Source organism: Lithobates pipiens, unplaced genomic scaffold, assembly GCF_037356315.1.
Source record: "Lithobates pipiens isolate NorthernLeopardFrog02 unplaced genomic scaffold, aLitPip1_a1.2 Scaffold_18, whole genome shotgun sequence".
NCBI lineage: Eukaryota > Metazoa > Chordata > Amphibia > Anura > Ranidae > Lithobates > Lithobates pipiens.
In genome coordinates, this window is record NW_027507758.1 from 571,232,806 (window position 1) to 571,248,220 (window position 15,415).

At 46.3% G+C, this 15,415-nt stretch overlaps 1 long non-coding RNA gene across 1 annotated transcript; it reads right to left on the reverse strand.

Moving 5' to 3' along the window:
* Positions 1 to 182: 182 nt before the first annotated feature.
* LOC143989027 (uncharacterized) lies at positions 183 to 15,403 on the reverse strand. Its single transcript, XR_013276961.1, has 2 exons — positions 15,232 to 15,403; positions 183 to 419 (listed from the first exon to the last, which is right to left on the reverse strand). It is a non-coding gene; the product is annotated as an uncharacterized LOC143989027 (long non-coding RNA).
* Between the last annotated feature and the right edge of the window lie 12 nt (positions 15,404 to 15,415).

Sequence of the window (15,415 nt, forward strand, 5' to 3'; positions counted from 1 at the left end):
CATGCGCCGTAGACATCGGCGATCAAACTTTTTTGTAAATATCTCCTAAACAATGGAGGTTTGGAAAATATTTCGAGCACCTACAGGTAAGCCTTAATCTAGGCTTAACTGTAGGTAAAAGTGGTTGTAACGGGTTTACAACCACTTTAAGATTGTCAATAATTTTAAAGACAAGGAATGCATTAAGGTAAAAAAATTTTAGGCTTTACAACTCCTTTAAAGTTTGAAAAACACTGTTCTAGCTTGTAATAGTTCTGTGGAGCATTGTTATTAATGATGTCTGTCTGTGTTATTCAGATTTCCAGGCGGATTCATTCAGGTGTGGTATGATGGGTGGTAAGTGCCAGTATGAAATCTGCTCCCCTGGCATTCAACGCATTGGAGGCTGCCGAGCCCAAATGTTTCATTGCTGTATGGACCTACAAAAAATGAGACAACAAGCAATTAACAGAAGACCTGTTCACTACAGAGGCTATTTTGATAAAAAATAGATCGCAAATAGAATGACCGTGGAACAGTAAATCTGCTAGCTTGAACTATATATGCTGCATGCGTTAAATAAAGCTTAAAAAGTGTGATTTATAATTTTTTTTTGTTACAGTGATTCCCCAGCCCAGTACAATAATAGATGAATAAAGAAATACTTACATATATTACATACAGTATATTCAGAACCTTTCCTTAAGTGGCTGCCATACTGAACTGTCTAATTGCCACGATAGTGATTAAATGCCATGGCACTGACCTTAGCTAGTAGGAATAATCAGTGTCCAATAGGAACTAAGTTATGGTTTGGTCTCCTTGAGAGTCTCCCTGTTTTAGGCCCCTTTCACACTGGGGCCACCCGTGCATTAGTGATGCAGCTCTTTACCGCTGTTTAACCACATACGGACCGCCGCCGCAGTTTTATGTCGGTACTTTGAAAAGGAAGTAGTTGTTATGGCAGCAGCTAGCTGCCATAACCTCGGTATCCTCTTCTTCAGCGGGCGGTCCGCTTTCAGATAAAAGAGGTCTCTGTGCTGGATTCACCACGAAAATCCCTTTTATCGGCTTAGCAACGTCCAGAAATTTGAAATAGGAAAAGGGAGATATCACCGCTCCAGCAAAACAAACAGACAATGAATCATTCTCTTGCTTCGGAAGTCGTAGGTGCTGGCAATTGCTAATAGCAATAAACAGGTGAATAAGCGCTACCGCTAGTGCGAAACGTCAGCTTTTTTTCCATCTTTTTGATTTTTTATGTGAATTTTTATCAATAAAAGAAGGCTATTTTTTAAGAGTGCAGCTGTCCAGAAACTGTTTCTGTTTATACTTTTATCGGTCGCGGGAGGGGGGCTCCCCTCCCGCCACACTCCGGTGCCCTCTGCCACTTACCAGAGCCGCCCGTAGCAACGGAGGCGATCAGATCCTTTTCCTGGCTTGACATGGAGATGAGTGAGGGGAAGATGGCCCCCACCCATCTGCATATCATTGCAAAATGGAAGAAACATCAAAACGTCACTTCCGCCCATAGTTCTTAAAGGGCAATTTTCTTTTTTTCATTTATTAAAATGATAATTTTTTTTTTTTATTGCATTTTAGTGTAAATATGAGGTATGAGGTCTTTTTGACCCCAGATCTTATATTTTAGAGGTCCTGTCATAATTTCTTTCTATTACAAGGGATGTTTACATTCCTTGCAATAGGAATAAAAGTGAACATTTTTTTTCTTAAACAGTGTAAAAATAAAAGGTAAAATAAATAAGAATACATTTTTTTTTTAAACACGCCCCGTCCCGCCGAGCTCATGTGCAAAAACGAACGCATACGTGAGTAGCACCCACATATGTAAACGGTATTCAAACCACACATGTGAAGTATCGTCATGATCCTCTGTAACTCAAAACATGCAACCTGTAGAATTTTTTAAATGGAGATTTTTAAGGGTAAAAGTTTGTCGCCATTCCACGAGCGGGTGCAATTTTGAAGCATGACATGTTGGGTATCAATTTACTTGGCATAACATTTTTCACAATATAAAAAAAAATGGGCTAACTTTACTGTTGTCTTATTTTTAAATTTAATTTAAAAAGTGTATTTTTTCCCCAAAAAATGCGCTTGTAAGACCGCTGTGCAAATATGACAGAAAGTATTGCAATGACCGCCATTTTATTCTCTAAAGTGTTAGAAAAAATATATATATAATGTTTGGGGGTTCTAAGTAATTTTCTAGCATAAAAAAAATGTTTTTAACTTGTAAACAACAAATCTCAGAAAGAGGCTCGGTCCTTAAGTGAGGCACTTTTCGGCTGCTAGTGGGGTCCTTTTAACCTCAAAGAAGGGGTTAAAAGCACCCAAATGCGGGGTTTCCGAAACGCTTTTCAAAAGCTTTGAAAGCGCTGCCCATTCATTTCAATGGGCAGGGGCGTTTTGGGAGCGCTGTATACAGCTCTCCCAAACCACCCCAAAGATGCTGCTTGCAAGACTTTTCCTAATGTCCCGCAAGTGCACCACCCCAGTGTGAAAGCACTCAAGCTGCTTTCACACTAAGGCGCTTTACAGGCACTATAGCGCTAAAAATAGCGTCTGTAAAGAGCCTCTCCTCTCTCTCCTGTGTGAAAGCCCGAGTGCTTTCACACTGGAGCAGTGTGCCGGCAGGACACCAAAAAAAGTCCTGCAAGCTGCATCTTTACAGCACTGTAGGAGCGGTGCATACACCGCTCCTTAAGCAGCCCTGCCCATTGAAATCAGCGGCGATTTGCGGGTGGTTTTAACCCTTTTTCAGCCCAAAAAAATAAGGGTAGAGCGTCGCTAAAAATAGCGTCACTTTACTGCCGACGTCCTCAACGCCCCAGTGTGAAAGTACCATCATGGCGGTGGCCGGGGCAAGGGGGAGAAAGGAGACCACTTGAGGACTGCGTGGGACCCCCAGACTGCGTGGGATCCCATCCTTCCGGTTTATGTGGCAAAGCCTGTAGCGGAGGAGGTGAGCGGCTTTACAAACCAACTTCACTAAGCGTGTACCCTGGAAGGCATGTAGGTATACACCAGGTATGTCTCTTACTCCCTCTAGTGGCGGAAACCAGGTAGGACATACAAACTGCTCACAGAAGATAATCCATAATGTATAAACTTTAGGATTGTCTTCACTTACCTTTTACGGTGGGGTCGGTGGGGAAGTATGGCGTACACAGCGCGATAGTGCGCAGGTGAATTTTTTCAAAGCCCAAGCCACCAGAGCTCCTGTAAACGGTGGGACACAGAGCTGTGGGCAGTAAGCATCTCAGTGGATCGGATCCTGGCAAACCTAAGACACTTATTTGGCATCAGGTTGTGCAGTTTGTAGCTAATGTTTATATTATAAGACTATAGCACATGCATTTTACACTAGTACCTCTGCTTTGCTGCTTAGGACTATGTGTCCTCGTAAGAGGGCTTCAGGGGGAGGTAAAAGAGGCACCAGAAAATTGCCGCCTACATCTAGGGGACTATCAAGACTGGTGGCAGTCTCACAGGATGAGTCTGTACCCCGTCAGGTTTTGCAGCCTCTCCAAATGTTTCTGTCCCTGTTTATGTCACAGAAGATGCTTTAAATGCTGCATTGGATGGTTTAGAAGGAAGGATTACTACCTTTGTCACAGCTTCCTTAAAAAATAGCAGAAAAAGGGGTAGATCCCCTCCATCTGCTTTGGGTTGCTGGATGAGCATTCTGATCATGAGGATATATCCCTATCTGAGGATAGGGATCAGGTGCAGTTGGACGAATCAGGGGAAGAGAAGAAGCTCCCTTCTACCTCCTAGGCCCTCAAAGCGCAGGTGCAATACTATACTGAGTTGGTGCATACCACATATAGATTGCCCTCTCCTGAGGCTGCAATTTCCTGTTTCCTCCCTGGCTGCGTATGCCTTCCTAACTCATCCTTTACTGGATGAATTGTTATGTGAGGCCTGGGGTCACCCAGATAAACTATTTTCTCCTCCTAAAATGTTTTCTATGCTTTATTCGGTGGAGGAAAGTTTCACCAAGAAATGGGGAGTCCCAGCCATAGATGTAGTTGTTTCTTGAGTGAATAAGAGCCTGACCTGTCCTGAGGACAATGCTCAAGGGTTTAAGGATCCAACTGACAAAAAGTTGGAAACTTTATTTAAAGCCTCTTTCTCTGTGGTGGGTGCTGTGGTCCAGCCTAAGGTTGCAGCAATTGGCATGTGCCAGTTCCTCAAGGAACAAATGAAGCAGGTGCTTAGCCTCCTTTCCACTGAGGAGGCCGAGATCAATGCAGACCTTCCTAAAGCCTTGTGTTTTATGGTTGATGCCATTATGGATTCTGCTCAGCAAGCATCTCGCCTCACTCTCCTGCTGGTACACATGCGCAAGTCTCGTGGGCTTAAACATTGGGCAGCGGAGGCTTCATGCAAAAAGTATTTAACTGGGTTCCTGTTTTCATGGAGAACGCACTGTTTGGGGATGATCTGAACAAAAATATCCAGAAGATTACCGGGTGAAAAAACATGTTGTTACTGGTCAAAAGGAAGAGTAAACGTCCTTCATTTAGACATTCTCTGTCCCCAACTCCTGGAGCCTCATCCTTCAGGCAGTGGCGATGGCCTCCCCAATCAAACTCACTCGGCTAAGTGGAGGGAAGGCTGCTGTAGTTTGCAGGTGCCTGTCAGGAAGAGATTCAGGACAGATGGGTAGCCTCCACGGTGTCTCTAGGCTACAAGCTAGAGTTCCAGGAGCTTCCGCCATCTCGTTTCCAGAGATCCAGAAAAAAGAAGGCTCTTACTTCTGGCCTTAGAATGTCTATTATCTCAAGGGGTAATTATAGAGGTAGCCCCTGGAGGAGCAAAGCTCAGGGTTCTACTCAAACCTCTTTACGGGTACAAAACCAAACAGAGATGTCAGACCTATTCTGGATCTAAAAGACTTGAATCAATTTCTAGACATTCGTCCTTTCCACATGGAGTCTATCTGCTCAGTAGTCTCCACCCTTCAGGGGGGAGAATTCCTGGCATCAATAGACATCAAAGATGCATATTTGCATGTGCTACTATTTCCTGCTCACCAAATATTCCTAAGGTTTGCAGTGGATCGGCTCCACTTTCAATTTATGGCCCTTCCTTTTGGTCTTGCTACCGCTCCTCGAGTATTCACAAAAGTTGTAGCCCTGCCCCTGGCAAATCTAAGGGCTCTAGGCATAACTGTGACAGCTTATCTGGATGATTTGCTACTCATAGAACAGTCCGTAACACGCCTAAGCCACAATGTGCTCTGTACGGTAAAGTACTTAGAGTACCTAGGCTGGGTCCTCAATCTAGAGAAATCCTCCTTGCAGCCCCTAAAAAGGCTGGAGTATTTGGGCATGGTCATAGACACAGTCCAAAGCAGAGTGTTCTTACCCAGATCAAAGGCCAGGGCCATAAAAGATTTGGTCCGGCTAGTCTCTGCAAGGAGAAATCCCTCCATCCGGCTATGTATGAGACTATTGGGGAAAATGGTTACCTCTTTCGAGGCTGTCCCTTACGCCCAGTTTCACTCAAGGCCTTTACAAAGCAGCATCCTTTCTGCCTGGAACAAGAGGGTTAAAGCCTTGGATCTTCCAATGTGCCTATCCCCAGGGGTGCGCCAGAGCCTCACTTGGTGGTTACTGACCAAGAATCTTCTAAAAGGAGAGTCCTTTGTCCCAGTTACTTGGAAACTTGTAACCACAGATGCTAGCCTATTAGGCTGGGGAGCAGTTCTGAAATAAGCTTCCACCCAGGGAAGATGGTCCAGATCTGAAAGGTTCTTGCCCATCAACATTCTGGAAATTCAGGCAATTCATCTAGCCCTCAAGGTCTGGACTTTCAGACTACAGGATCATCCTGTCCGGATACAGTCCAACAATGCCGCGGCTATGACTTATATCAATCACCAAGGAGGCACCAGGAACCTGGATGCCCAAAAGGAGGGGAATCTGCGGTCTTTATTCCAGGGGTAGAATATTGGCAGGCGGATTTTCTTAGCCGCCAGCAGCTGTGTCCAGGTAAATGTCCTCTACACCCCGACATATTTCAGACCATATGTCAAAATTGGGGTACCCCGGATGTAGACCTGTTTGCATCCAGGTTCAACAGAAAACTGGACAGCTTTGTGTCAAGAACAAAGGATCTGCTAGCACAAAGGTCAGATGCCTTAATGATTCCATGGGATCGATACTCTCCGATTTATGCCTTCCCTCCAATTCCACTTCTTCCGTGATTCCTTCGGAGGGTCAAAAGGGAAGCAAAGTCGGTCATTCTGGTGGCCCCGACTTGGCTCAGGCAACATTGGTATGCAGAGATCGTAAAGATGGCAGTGAGAAGACCTTGGGTTCTTCCGCTGCGCCCAGATCTACTCTCACAAGGTCCAATATTCCATCCTGCCTTACGAAGTCTGAATTTGACGGTTTGGCTGCTGAGACCCACATTCTGAAAAGCTGTGGGCTCTTGGAATCAGTCCTTTTCACTCTGGTTAATGCTAGGAAGCCGGCCTCCAGGCTCATCTACTACAGAATCTGGAAGGCATATGTTTCCTGGTTAAAACCTTTTTTGGCCACTAGCTATGCCGGCGGTTCGCCGGTGATGCCCATTGATTTCAATGGGCAGAGGCACTGTAGGAGCTGTGCATTCACCGCTCCTACAGCGCCTCAAAGATGTGTCTGGCAAGATGTTTTTTTACCATCCTGCCTTTGCACCGCTCCAGTGTGAAAGGCCTCTGACTTTCACACTGAATTGAAAGGAGACACTCTTTGAAGGCGCTATTTTTAGCACTATAGCGCCTTCAGATTGCCTCAGTGTGAAAGGGGTCTTAAGCAGACCATACATTGATCACTTTTTTTCATTCAACTATTTGGTTCAATGAAAAAAAGAATGTTCCATTTCCCCCATCTACACATTACAGGTGGATGGAGGAATCCTCCCACTGTGGACCATTGGTAGAACTATCGGGGTTGCTGTCCTGTCCCGGCTATTGGCAACGCGGGTCTCTGTCTCCATGGCAGCAGCACATTAGGACCCAGTGCTGGTTACTTTATGGGGCTGATGGGCTCATGCACAGGAGTGCCAGCACAATTGGTTGTTAGAAATGGACTTAGGAGTGTTTGAAATCCCACTTGGCTGATCCCGCCAGGAAGCAGACAATGCACATGGATAATCACAGGCTGGGAGACATTTCCCGGTTCGCAGCTGCACAGATTAGGAAATGTCTCCCTGCCTGTGATAAACCGTGTGGAGTGTCAGCTTCCTGGCGGGATCAGGTATGTGGGATTTCAAGCACACCCAAGCCCATCTCTAATTGTTGTAGACAGTTGAGCTCCCTGCAGGCTGCTTAGCAGCAGTGGAGCCTTCTCTGACATGCCGATCGGGATGCAATCCAGGTGATGCTCTTAGTCAAATCTAATATTAATGTAGCGCCGGCTCCTGAAGCGCATTCGCTGTATGTTTTGAAAGTTAAAGTTACACCTGAACTGCAGTTTGGTTTGGGTACAATTGTTTCAAATTTGGACCTCAGCATCAGTCTGACTGGACTATAGGAGGTTCAACCTGGCCAAAGGAGGCACTGTCTCTTCTGGCAGACATGGAACCACAGTCTGGTTGGGTGCTTTAAGTTTACCTTCTCTTGGAGCCTGCCCAGTGGGAGTGTCACTCTTGCTGTGCTTTCTGGGAGAGGGTATTTAAGATGCAGATGTCACGTGGTTCGGGGTTTCCACCCAGAAGTATGTTCTGACTTCATGGTCCTAGTCCTCCTGACCAGCCCCCAGGAAGGCTATGGCCTGGGGTATGGATCCACCCGATTTATTGTCTCGGGGCTGGCTAGCCGAGGCAAGGAAACTAAAGAAGGATTCCGAGGTGGTCCGGTGCCGTTTCCGGTAGTTGGAGAGGCCCAGTAACTTCGTAGATATCCAGGGGAGGGAGGACTCTTCAGAAGAAGGCCACGTACGGGTTGGCTTCTTAGCAAGAGCCTGGTGGGGCTGAAGTACCTAAGGCCGCGTACACACGCGGGGACTGTTCGCTCAACTTTGTCCGCTGAACAGTGTTTCGGCGGACAGTCCGCTCGTGTGTGGGCTTTCAGCGGACAGTTTCAGCGGACAGTCTGCTGAACAAAGTTTTTCGGAAATTCCGAAAAACTGTCCGCTGAAACTTTGTTTCAGCGAACAGTCCCCTCGTGTGTAGGCTTGTTCGTCAAACTAAGTTCCGCGCATGCTCAGAAAGGATTTACACACCGAAGTTTGCATTGCAGTGTATAGGACGTCGTTTTCTAGTCCCGTCGTACGTGCCGTTCACGTCATCGCGCACGGTTTCAGCGGACTGTTCGTTCGTCGTGTGTGGGCAAGTCCGTCCATGCTAATTTTGAGCGGACTGTCCGCTGAAACTGTTTGACGGACAAAGTTGAGCGAACAGTCCCCGCGTGTGTACGCGGCCTGAGTGAATACAGTCTTGTGGGTATCGCACTACAACAACGTCTGTGGCAGAGACTTGTTCCTGTATGTTCTACAAAAACGTCTGTGGCAGAGACTTGTTCCTGAGTAAAGCACCTTGTTGGCTGCTAGGCCTTGTGAGAGAGGGACTATCCAACTTGAGTGAACATCCAGTTGTGAATGGCTATTCTCTGGATTTAGTCAAAGTAAGCAAGTCCTTCATTATTGACTTTGACATTAAGAGTACCTGAACTTTCTTCCTAACCCTCTGATCCTATTTTAAGAGACTGTTCGTTGTCTACGTTTTTGCAAATAAAAATCCTTTTATACGGCTTTGTCGTCAGTCTCTCAAGTTACTGGGCCATCTACCACGGGGAAACCCCTAGACACAAATCGAGGAGAAGAAGGTAACGGTAAGCCCAATCAAACCAGCAGCTCCTTCGGGGGTTAGCGCTACATTAAATATGAGAGTTATTTTATTGATCAAAGCCTACACCTTACAGGCATGGAGCCCACATGGCAGCTGAACATACAGTTGCTTTTATATATATATATATATATATATATATATATATATATATATATATATATATATATATATATATATATATATATATACTGTTGATTCTAATAAATACTGTGTTTATTAGATCTGACTGGGAGCATCACCGGGATCACATCCTAATCGGCAACAGAGAACAACAGAGAAGGTTTGGCAGCATTCTTGCCACTAGGTGACCAGCTGGGGGCTTAGCTCCCTACAACCAATAGTGTCGGCCTTCTCCTGCATGCACCCATAATGTCACCAGCACGAAGTCCTAATAGACTGCTGACACTGCCAAAGAGACAGGTGCCAGGCCAGCGCTGTCAATAGTAGGGGCAGGACAGCAAGAGGAGGCTGGGAAACCCCACAGTGGCAGAACACCAGGGCCCGGTCGAAAGTGCCACCTCTGCAACCATGGTAGTTATCCCACTGCTTTGGACCCTTATATTTTCCTGATGTGCTGGTGACATACCTCTTGTTTTCTGCCACCCTGGAGGGCCCCAATACAATAGGAAGGGGGCTCACTGCAAAACGTGAAAGGGTCTCATTGCAGGATCGTACTAAAGGGCCCCACAACAGAAGTAAATGGCCCCAGGATATATATAATTGCATTTTATAGTTGGCCCCTCTACTTTTGCCCTTGTCCCCCCATGTGCCCCCCCTAAGTATGAAAGCTGAAAGGGCCACTGAGAACATCCCACTAAGTAATTACCAAGCTCTGTGTCCCGTGATGTATGAACAAGAAAATAGGATTTTTAAATACAGCTTTCCTGTAAAATCCTTTTCTTGGGAATACATCACGGGACACAGAGCTCCCGCCCCTCTTAAGGATTATACGTGGGGTACTTATTGCTTTGCTACAAAACTGAGGTACTCTCCATATGGGAGGGGTTATATAGGGGAGGAACTCACCTTGTAATTAGGGTTACCAGTGTCCAATCACCTGAAGGTACTATCTAACACACTAAGTAATTACCAAGCCTCTGTGTCCTGTGATGTGGTCCCAAGAAAAGGATTTTATAGGTAAGCTTTATTTAAAAAATCCTATTTTTCGTTGACCCCCCAAGATCTATACGACGCTACGACACTACTCAAACTCTTTATTGTAAATTCACGCAGAATATATACCGTGTAAGATCAGATAATAATTTAATCACATTATCCTAGCAATGCAACCTGTAATCGTAACAATGCAAACTGTACAAAATGAATTAGGACTATTGAAAAGTACCTCATCCATATGAAATATGTAAGAAAAAACTGGAATTGGAATTGAACCTTACTGGTGCACACAATGCAAACTGTAAACAGCACATCTAAGGAACAGCCAACATAAACAGCATGCTAATCCACATCTAGCAACTAATAGCCGACAATAATCTATATTAACATTAACTAATTAACAAGTCACATAAACAAGGTAAAGAGGATGCATGCAATATCAACCACTAGCCAATCAGCGCAAGACGATGTATGTCGGCACAACGGCATGGCTGGGCAAATTGGCGTCAAAATTGGCACCCAGGGCGGATCCTATATCTGCCCCGCCCCCCCCCCCCCCCCCCAGGCAGACAGGTAGCGCACCGTCAAGTGCTGTTAGGGTAGTATACTGGCAGATGATATAGTACCAGGTTAAGTGATATAGTGCCAGGTTAGGATAGGCTAGTGCCAAGTTAGGGTGATATAGTGCCAGGTTAGGGTGATATAAAGCCAGGTTAGGTCATATAGAGCCAAGTCAGGTGTTATACAGTAGTGCCAGGTTAAGTGGTGGTGGCAGGCTAGGTGGTAGTGGCAGGCTAGGTGTTTTTTCCTCAATTGACTCAATTCTAATTTTATTTTCGTTTAGTTCGTGGTACAAGATACAAAACCTGTATTCACAACTTCCATGAGAGGGGGATCTAAAACTTTCAGTATACTATTCTTTTCTTCTGCAGCACCCCATTAACATAGTTGCCAACAGTCCTGAAATGACCGGGACAGTCCCGAAAATCCGACCCATGTCCTGCTTAGACCTTATCTTGGGCAGAATCCTGAAAATTATGATCTATCACAGACAACTGATTGTTTCTGGTTCAGTCACTATGGCAAAACACATAGTGCAGTTCCAGGTAACACAGATCATAACAGACATATTGACAGATCCCTCCTCCACCTCCAGGTCAGGTGGTGCCTGCCTCTTTACATGATTGGTTAGTATTAGTGAGGGGATGTGGCCAGCTAATTGTGATCACAACTGCCCGCCTTAAGCCGATCAGTTGCAGGAGTATGTGATGAGATAGAGGAGGCTGCAGCTGAAATACGCAGTGGACCCTACGGACCACAACACAGCCTGGACATGTTGACTATCAGAGCGGCTGCAGACTGACCAGAGAGGAGCAGGAACACATGAAGAGAGAGCAGAGACCCAACCAAACAGAGGACTGAGGAGGTGCAAGCTTGTTGCTTTTAAGTCTTATGAATAAAGTACAATTTTACAGCATTTGCCTGATTAATTTTTCTACAAATAAACTGTGGTTCCAAACTTGTATAAAATCTTATAGTGCAGACCCTTGTGTCATGGCATAATGACATCCCAGTTTCGACTTGGTCATACCAGCAACCACTCACAGAAAACCTATATGTTACAGATTACAGGTGTCAAGAGTCTGTAATAGTGAGCCCTTTGTAGATCGCTAGCTCAGGGTTCCCCAGGATGCAGAGTTTAAGCCCCAGCCTGCTTCTTTACCAAAGCCCCTGATGGTGGGGATGGACTTGCAGTAAGCTGGAACCAGGTTGTGGCACCCAGGTAGGCCCAGCTGTGGATGCGGAGACCAAACACTTGTGCAGAGTACAAGCAGCAAGAGAAAAGCTGAGGTTAAAGCGGAGGTCCACCCTAAAGTGGACCTTCCGCTCATCGGAACCCTCCCCCCCTCCGGTGCCACAATCGGCACCTTTCAGGGGGGAGGGGGGTGCAGTTACCTGGATAATCCAGGTAACTGCACCTACTTCCGGGATAGCTCTCTGCGGAAAGGGGCGTAACTTACGCCCCTTTCCGCAAGTGCCCGCCCCTTCCCGCAAGTGCCCCGCTGCCTGCTGGGAAACACATAGATCCCAGAGGCAGCGGGGAGCGTCCTTATTGCGCAGCGCGATTCGCGCATGCGCAGTAGGGAACCGGGAAATGAAGCCGAAAGGCTCCATTTCCTGATTCCCATACCCAAGATGGCGGCGGCAGGACCCGACAGACGACCTAGAGATCGGCTTCGGGTGCCGACATCGCGGGTGCGCTGGACAGGTAAGTGTCACTATTTTAAAAGTCAGCAGCTGCAGTATTTGTAGCTGCTGGCTTTTAAAAAAAAAAAAAACGCGGAGTCCCGGTGGACTCCCGCTTTAAGGGAGGTCCGAGGTAGCGAACAAGCATAGACAGTAAACAAAGTCAGGACTGTACACGGGTAGTCTAATACAGGATACACAAGAGACAAGTGAACGGGTGCTCAGAGAACTGGAAAGTTGCTCAGGCAAGCAGCATTGCACTGAAGTTATAGAAGGGGAAAGGATATAAACCCACAGTGGAGCAGGAAACGCCCAAAGGTGAACAGAGAAGCCAAACACCACATGTGAAATGGAGTCACAGATCTGCAGCAAGGAGGTAAGAATTTCACAACTGAAATCTGTAGGCTAGAATGTGACCATACCTTGCAGATGGATATTGAAGTTAATGGAGGTCCTTGCATGGGTACAGCGCACCTGATTTCTTTAGGTTTCTGAGAAATATACAGAGTATACACACACACACACACACACAGTGACAATGTCAGGGTTTGCAGGTAAGAACTGCAAAAGCGTGACTAGGGTAGGTAAGAGCTCACTTGAGACTGCCCCACTTACCCCCTCCCCCCGCCCCCTCTACTTATCAGGCATGACCACACATAATATCAGTGGAGTTAAAATGGCCGAACATGGCCTTTTATTAAACATACACTTTCTATATAAAAACATAACATAACCATACATAACTTATCCAGCTATCAAGATTCGATGTCCCCGATGGGCCACATTGCCAAATTTATGTGTCTAGGGCAGTAGATAGATGTGCTGTGACCCCAGCCGCAAACACCGGCTCAAAGCCTAAGCCAACTGCCCTCAGACATCCACCAGTCTTAACACTAATATGCATTGTACCGTACACACTCGAGGACTCCATACCTCAGATGGATCCCCACCGTTTTCCCAATAACCATAAATAGACCTCTGTCAAGGACAGCAACCATCAAACAAATTAAGAAAAAACATTACAATGGTAAAATCAGTACTAAGAAGGGTGGGTGGAAGGGATGCTCTTTACGGCGATTTCCTCTCAGCAAGTGAGCTGGGACCTCCCCTTCAGGACAACGGAACTCCCGGCCCCTCCCTGTCAAACCGTCCTCTGAGCCAATAAGCTAAGTGCAAGGACTGACCTTGCTAAAATTATAACAGATTAACCCCTGCCAACCGGTTCCCCTTTTCACCCTGTCATGTATGCCCTTTACTGATGCCGTTCCTTCTCTGCTCCAGGCATATCTTGACTAGGTAGGTAAGAGCTCATCTGAGACTGCCCTACCTATGTCTGCCCCACTTACCCCCTCCCCCCCTTACTTATCAGGAATGACCATGCAAAACATAAGTGGAATTAAAATGGCCGAACACAGCCTTTTATTAAACATACACTTTCTATATAAAAACATAACATAACCATACATAACTTATCCAGCTATCAAGATTCAAGGTCCCTGACGGTGCCACATTGCCAAATTTTTGTGTCTGAGCCACCAGATAGCTGAGCTGCGACCCCAGCTGCAAACACCGGCTTGGAGCCTAAACCAGCTGACCTCAGACACCCACTGGTCTTAACACTAACAAGCCAAAAAGCTTGTTGTAGCCTATCCTCCAAACCCAAAAGCCACAGATCCGTACCCACTGCATTAAGATGGACACCATCACCCTTAAGAAACTGCCAAGTATCAGTCTTCAAATCCAAGTGGCGAATAACCAAACCTCCATTCATAACAATAAACCTCCCCACCTCCTTGTTCACCTTGACCCCTTGTCTTATTCATTTTTTAGACCGATCTGGCCACCTGCCAAGATGTACGAACCATGATGTCTGACCAAAGTATGAGCATGTCAGGGAACGCAGTTCGAAGTCTAAGAAAATGAAACTTCCCGTCTCTGATGAGCTCCCTACTAAAGCGGAAGCCCAAATCATTGCCCTCCACATGAAGAATCAGAATATCAGGGGCCCTGTCCAACCTGGCAAAGTGAGTGATGGACGTTACCCAAATCAGGAGGTAGCCCTAACTGCCTGCCATTGTGCCTAACCTATGCCCTCCTGGCACCCCAAACAGAAAAGAATGTCCCAGAATCCAGATGGGGCATCATGGAACACCTGAAAAGAAAAGAAAGTAACAGTGCATCCCAACAGGAACCAGGAACAACAACACAAAACTGTAGTACAGTAGAAGGAAAAAACCCACCCGCATAAAAATATCTAGAGTAAATGCGTCTAACATACGAGCGTAACCGGTTGGACTCCCACCTACCAATGCGCCTAACAGTATGCTCATCCAATCCCCACCGGGATGCCTCTGTGGCCACCTCAATACGAAAGGACTTAGAAGTGTACTCAAGTGGGCTAAACACAGCGGCTGCCAGGCATTTACGAAAGACTGCTATAAATTGAAACTTAGGCACAAGCCATCCGAGTGCAGGAACAGGGCACCACTGGTCCGCGGTCACACCAGAATGACTGTTCCAAGGCAAACACCGGACAAAAACGGGGACCATTACCCCAAAAAAGCTGCACCAACATCCCCTTGCCACTCTGGTCCGTCTTGGATTGAATCAAAATCCTGACTGAGGAAGCAGAACAAGCAACGTCCCCTACCATCAAACCCCCAGTTTAGAAGGACTGACCAGCTTGCTAATGCAAAGAGCACCGAAAAAGGCCACCAAAAAGGCCGCCCTGAACAATGTTTGTTCATAAGAGAACAAACAGACCTTGCGTAACTGTCCTAAGATAGTACCTAGAACAGAAAACGACACTGGATGCCATAAATTGATTGCTTGGTGACCCTTTCGATACCCTCTCATGGCCTGTTGTACCACAAACGCCTTAGTACAATCCTGCATCCCCAGCAATTTGAAAAGGCCAGGCTGGCTAATTTTCTATCTACCGCAGAAACTGACACACCCCGCCCAAAATTGCGACTCGCAAAATAAAGGATCAACAAAGCAAACGTCCACCCTTCCATCGCCTACCTCATACAACAAAGAAATACATTCCTATCAGGCCCTTGAGTAAGTCTTCCAGGTTGCAGTACTCAATGAATCCTGAATCAATCCAGCAGTGGCTCCAAAGCGATCCTCCAAAGCCGCCAGGGACAAAGCATCCCACGCTGCTCCACTTCCGGTGTCAACATGAGAACCTCGTCCCACTGAAATC